Consider the following 6,101-nt stretch of genomic DNA (forward strand, 5'->3'; position numbering starts at 1 on the left):
ACATATTTTTTACATTACAATTTACACATATAATAACATTCAAAATTAACTGTTTATTTCCCACTCCAAAATATTACCCAAGTAAAAATTTTTAATGGAAAAAAAATTACAATTTAAAAAAAAAAAGACAAATAGTTACCTAAGGGTCTGAACTTTTTAAATATGCATTTGAAGGGGGTATACTACAAACATTTTTTAAATTATAAGCTTGTAAATAGTGATGGACGCAAAACGGAAAAAATGCACCTTTATTTCCAAATAAAATATTGGCGCCATACATTGTGATAGGGACAAAATTTAAATGGTGTCATAACCGAGACAAACGGGCAAATAAAATACATAGGTTTTATTTTTAATTATGGTAGCGTAGATTATTTTAAAGCTATAATGGATGAAAACTGAGTAATTAATTTTTTCCCATTTTTTTTTCTTATTAATCCTGTTAAAATGCATTTATAAAAAAATAAATCTTAGCAAAATGTACCACCCAAAGCAAGCCTAATTAGTGGCAGAAAAAACAAGATATAGACCAATAAATTGTGATAAGTAGTGATAAAGTTATAAGCGAATTAATGGGAGGTGAAAATTGCTCTGATGCATAAGGTTAAAAATCCCAGCGGGCTGAAATGGTTAAAGGGACTCCGAGCAGTGCAGAAACTATGGAAAGATGCACATCATTTTAAAGCTCTCTTTCTCCTCTTTCCAATGATATATAAACCGCCACCCTACGCCTTTTAGTTTTCGCTATTTTCGCGATTGAAATTGCCGCGATTTCGATCGCAAAAATAGAGAAAACTAAAAGGCGTAGGGCAACGATTTAGGTGTCGTCAGAAAGAGGAGAAAGAGAGCTTTAAAATGATATCCATCAAGCCATAGTTATATTGTATCACACAGTACTGATTCCACAGGTCCCCCTTCTGCTGACCTCCCAGACCCCAACATTTTTTTTTTTTTTACGTATATTTTGCCAAACTGATCCGGATCGCATCCTGATTGCCACCTGATGCAACCTGTCCGGATCGGATCCGGATCAGAACCATACGGTCCGGTCCGTTTGGCAAACAACCGCTAATGTGAACCGGGCCTTAGGTAGGAGAAAGCTGTACCCCACCTATTCTCCTCTGTAGTTGCACTGCTGCTTGCCAATAAATGGGCATTTTTAGGTTTCCTAAACCTAGCCTTGCTGCCAAGGATCTCTTAGGCCACATACAGACATCAGACCATAGTCTTTGGAAAATGAAAGATCACAGACCAATCTTACCACCCTTCCTGTAGTATAAGAGCCATACTCTACACAGTCTTTTCTATGGAGCTGAACTCCACATCAGAAAAAAATCATTGCAAGATGCTGCACACACAGATGCTGTACAGACACAAAAGATCAGTATCTGCAAAAGATCTGTTCCTGCCAAAAATCCATTCCTGCAAATTGCAATGATAGTCTATGAGATCTGCAGATCATCATACACACATGATTTAACTGACATTCATCTGCAGATCTGAAAATCCATCCTGGTGGATCTGATCTGCAGATGAATGTCAGTTAAATCATGTGTGTATGATGATCTGCAGATCTCATAGACTATCATTGCAATTTGCAGGAATGGATTTTTGGCAGGAACAGATCTTTTGCAGATACTGATCTTTTGTGTCTGTACAGCATCTGTGTGTGCAGCATCTTGCAATGATTTTTTTCTGATGTGGAGTTCAGCTCCATAGAAAAGACTGTGTAGAGTATGGCTCTTATACTACAGGAAGGGTGGTAAGATTGGTCTTTCATTTTCCAAAGACTATGGTCTGATGTCTGTATGTGGCCTAATGGCCATCTTGATGATGTCACTGCAGGAAACCTCTTGGTTAACAGGCTATTGCTGTGGGCTAATCAGAGTTAAGTGTTTCTGGTTAATTTAGAATAATAAAGGGTTTTTTTGTTCTTTTTTTTTTTTTTTTTTAAATCCATGTGGTGTGTTATGTTTTTCTATTTTCCAATAAAGGGGCAGGATGGCGAAAATGATGCTGTTCCATTATCCCCACCATCAGTTATTTAAAGTGTACCTGAGATGGGGCAAGAGAGAAAATGTATACATACCTGGGCCTTCCTCCAGCCCCCTCCGGCCTGATTTCTCCCTTGACGTCCTCATCCACAATCAGACCCGGTAAGTCATCAGACTGGCCGTGCAAACTCCACCATCGCGCTTCCGTGGCTGGAAGCATTCTGCACAGGACGCTCCCAGCGATGGGGTGCGTGAGGGCCACTCTGCGCATGTACAGTTGGCCCCAGACCGGCTGACTTACCGGAGCTAATTGTGGGCAACTGGAGAGAAGGCGCAGGACATCAAGGGAACAATCAGGCCGCATGGGGCTGTAGGAAGCCCCTGGTAATGGTGTGTACACACATGAAAGATCTTAGACCAATTTTACCCCCTTCCATGTAGTATGAGAGCATACTCTAACAGTCTATTCTATGGAGATGAACTCCCCATCAGATAAAAACTCTTTGTAAGATGCTGGACACAAAGATGCTGTACACATTCAAAAGATCTGTTCCTGCCAAAGATCCGTTCCTGCAAAATGCATTCATAGTCTATGATATCTGCAGTTCCTCATACACACCTTGTTTAACAGACATTCATCTGCAGATCAGATCCACCAGGATGGATTTTTAGATCTGCAGATGATTGTCAGATATGCAGATGAAGTCTGTTAAACAAGGTGTGTATGAGATCTGCAGATTATTATAGACCATGAATCCATTTTGCAGGAACTGATCTTTTGCAGCTACAGATCTTTTGAATGTGTGCAGCATGTTTGTGTGCAGCATCTTGCAAAGAGTTTTATCTGATGGGGGAGTTCAGCTCCATAGAAAAGACTGTTTAGAGTATGGCTCTCATACTACATGGAAGGGGGTAAAATTGGTCTGATATCTATCATTTATCTTTCGAGTGTGTACACACCATTAATATACATTTTCTTTCCTGCCTCACGCCAGGTTTACTTTAATATGGACAACGTACATTTCACCATAGAGCTTCTGTTAACAAAAAAAAAAAATACCTTCTAACACCAATTCTTCTACACAGCTGATCTGCATCAGTAAATCGGCTGTCCCTGAGCTGCGATGGCTAGCTGTTTTCTGCTAACAGCCTTCTGTCTTTGTCCTCCTCAGCAGCTCACACACTCCAGAGCTTTCATTGCTTCTCACATGTACAGTAACTAGCTAAGTAAATAACTAATTAGCAGCCTGTTTATTTAGTTACAGAATAGCTACATGTGAGAAGCAACAGCATGCTCTGGAGCAAAAGTGTCAAACTTAAATACAAAGTGGTTCGAAATTGTACACTGGGACCTAGTCGCAGGACAACCTCCATGTCTACTGGCCACCGTCCTCCTTTATAAAGTTCCCAGGTGTCTAATGGACACCCAACCCCTATACAGTTCCTTGGTATCTAGTGGTCCTCCCTTCCCTATACGGTTCCCTGTGTCTAGTGGTCCTCCCTTCCCTATACAGTTCCCTGGTGTCTAGAGGCCTTCACCCTCCTCTATACAGTTCCCTAGTGTTTAGTGATCTCAGGAAGGCAGCAGGGTTGACTCCTCCAGGGGACGCAGTCAGCCTTGGAATCCAGGGGAACTATCCGGATGTTCCGTGAGATGTAAGGAAGCGGTGGTTCTTGCCCCACAGTGATGCCACCAGCTCTCCCCTGATGGAAGACGGGAGAGTGGTGTGCGTATCAGGCGCCACCATAAGCTGTATGCAGGAGAGGTGACTGCAGATAATGGATGAGGAAGTGTGAAAGGCTAAATGATTTGGATTATTGGGCAAATAGACAACGTGTTTCTCTGAGGTATGTCCTCCATTTCATCAGATCAACAACATGACCTGATGAAACGGAGGCCGTATGTCCGAGAAACGTGTCGGTGGGATGCATCTTCCAGCAAACCTTGTGGCAGAGAGCGTGCTCACAGGAGGTTCTTTAAAGTGCAGGTTGGTGATGGCGCTTTTCAGCGGGACAGCCATACATGAGTAGCACAATGGCGCTCCCCCTACCAGCATACTGTTTTTTACAAACCTCCCTTAGGCCTTGTTCATATTGTGTTCCGTTCACGTGGACGTTAGCGTTGGGCGGTTTTTGATGCATATTTTTTTTGTGATTCCTGATGCTTGGGTGGGCGATTCGTTTTTGTGCTAAGCGGTTTTCTAAGCGTTTTTCCCGAGCGCTTTTTTTTTTATTCACTCCCTGACGCAAGTCAGGAAGTGAACTCTTTGACCCGGAAAATAATAAATACAATGTATTTATTGTGAAAAATGTGAACGCAATCGTAGAATAAAGCAATGTTGTGAGCATTTTGCATTTTTCCTATACCTTCCATTGAGGCGGAATCGCCCCGAAAATGGTACACGCACCGATTTGCTAGCCGCACAGCGCACAACCTGCGCTGATATGAAACTTCTCATAGACATTCATTGTCCACATGCTCGGCAGGCTTTTAAAAAGACACGCAGGGGGAAAAAAAGCAAAAAACGCCTGCAGTGTGAACGAGCCCTTACAGGGGGGTTCATTGTAAAAAAAAGAAAAAGTCACGGTTGCTCAGTGTCCTTTTAAGGTAACCTAAAGTAATTCAAAAAAAGGCAGTCTAACACATTGTCTAAGTCTAAGTCATTGGATGCTCGTTTTTAATAAAGCTGGATTTATTACTTAACGATACCGCCTGAAGTTTACAGATTTATCTGTGATACGCAAGGTGCAAGTTTGGAGTCGGTGAGTGAGCTCACAGAGGGGGGTCTACCCGTTGTATTACCCAGGTGGTGGCACATCCCCCAGGAGTGCAGCACGAGGTGTCAGAAGTTGGTTTTAAAAGCAGTGCTGGGCACTATGTGTGCATTTTATCTTTCATAGGGAGATCTTCATACTGTGTGCTGTAAGGACGATTTAGATGCGCAACTTGATTTGGATTAAACTCTCACAACTGCTAGCTGCTGCCTGGTAACTGCTTGCTGAGTAGAGATGGCCCAAACCTCCGATTTTCGGTTCGCGATCCTCCTGCAAAAGTTCGGTTCGCGCAAACTTTTGCAAACCGAAATAGACTTCAATGGGGAGGCGAACTTGGAAAACTAGAAAAATGTATGCTGGCCACAAAAGTGATGGAAAAGATGTTTCAAGGGATCTAACACCTGGAGGGGGGGCATGGCGGAGTGGGATACATGCCAAAAGTCCCGGGGAACAATCTAGATTGGACACAAAGCGTTTTAAGGGCCGAAATCACATTGAATGCTAAATTGCAGGCCTAAAGTGCTTTAAAACATCTTAAATGTGTATACATCAATCAGGGCCCAGAACATTCAGTGACTACCTGTGTGTGTGACAGGCAGCTGAACATTTGTAATCCCATCCCAATCACTGCACCTGTTCACTGTTCAGTGCACCTACCTACGTACCTACGTGAGCGCACGCATTGTCAATACCACCAGTCATTGCACTTGTTCACGGTACGTGTGTGTGACAGGTGCACATTTGTAATACCCATCACTGCATATACCTACCTGTTGTTCAGTGCACCCACCTACCTACGTAAGCGCACGCAGTGTGATATACCACTCCGTGCATACCTGTTAACTGCACCTGTGTGACTGCACATTGTATTAGTAAAGTCAGTGCACACCTTTCACTTCATTCCCTTCCCCCGATATGGACAAAACAGGTAGAGGCAGGGGAAGACCCAGAGGCAGGCCACCCAGCAGGTCTGTTTGAGGTCGTGTTGATGTAATTTTGTGCGGCCCTGGACCAAAGTACAATGCTCAGAAGAAGGCACGTCCCGTCAACTTCCAAGATTGTCAGGACGTGGTTGACTAACACAGAAGACCTCATCTTCCGCAGCCACCAGCGCTACTACTAGCACCACATCCGTTCCATTTGACACTTCGCAGGAGTTATTTGGTGGGGAAATCACTGATTCACAGCCGCTACTGTTACAACAAGATAAAGGCGCTAAGCAAGTTACACCACCTCACCTGTCTGAGTTAGGCGACACTATGGACGTAACGTGTGTGGAGGAGGATGATAAAGTACCTGCTGTTGGTGCAGTTTATGAGGTGTCTGGGGCAA

Source organism: Hyperolius riggenbachi, chromosome 8, assembly GCF_040937935.1.
Source record: "Hyperolius riggenbachi isolate aHypRig1 chromosome 8, aHypRig1.pri, whole genome shotgun sequence".
Classification (NCBI taxonomy): Eukaryota; Metazoa; Chordata; class Amphibia; order Anura; family Hyperoliidae; genus Hyperolius; species Hyperolius riggenbachi.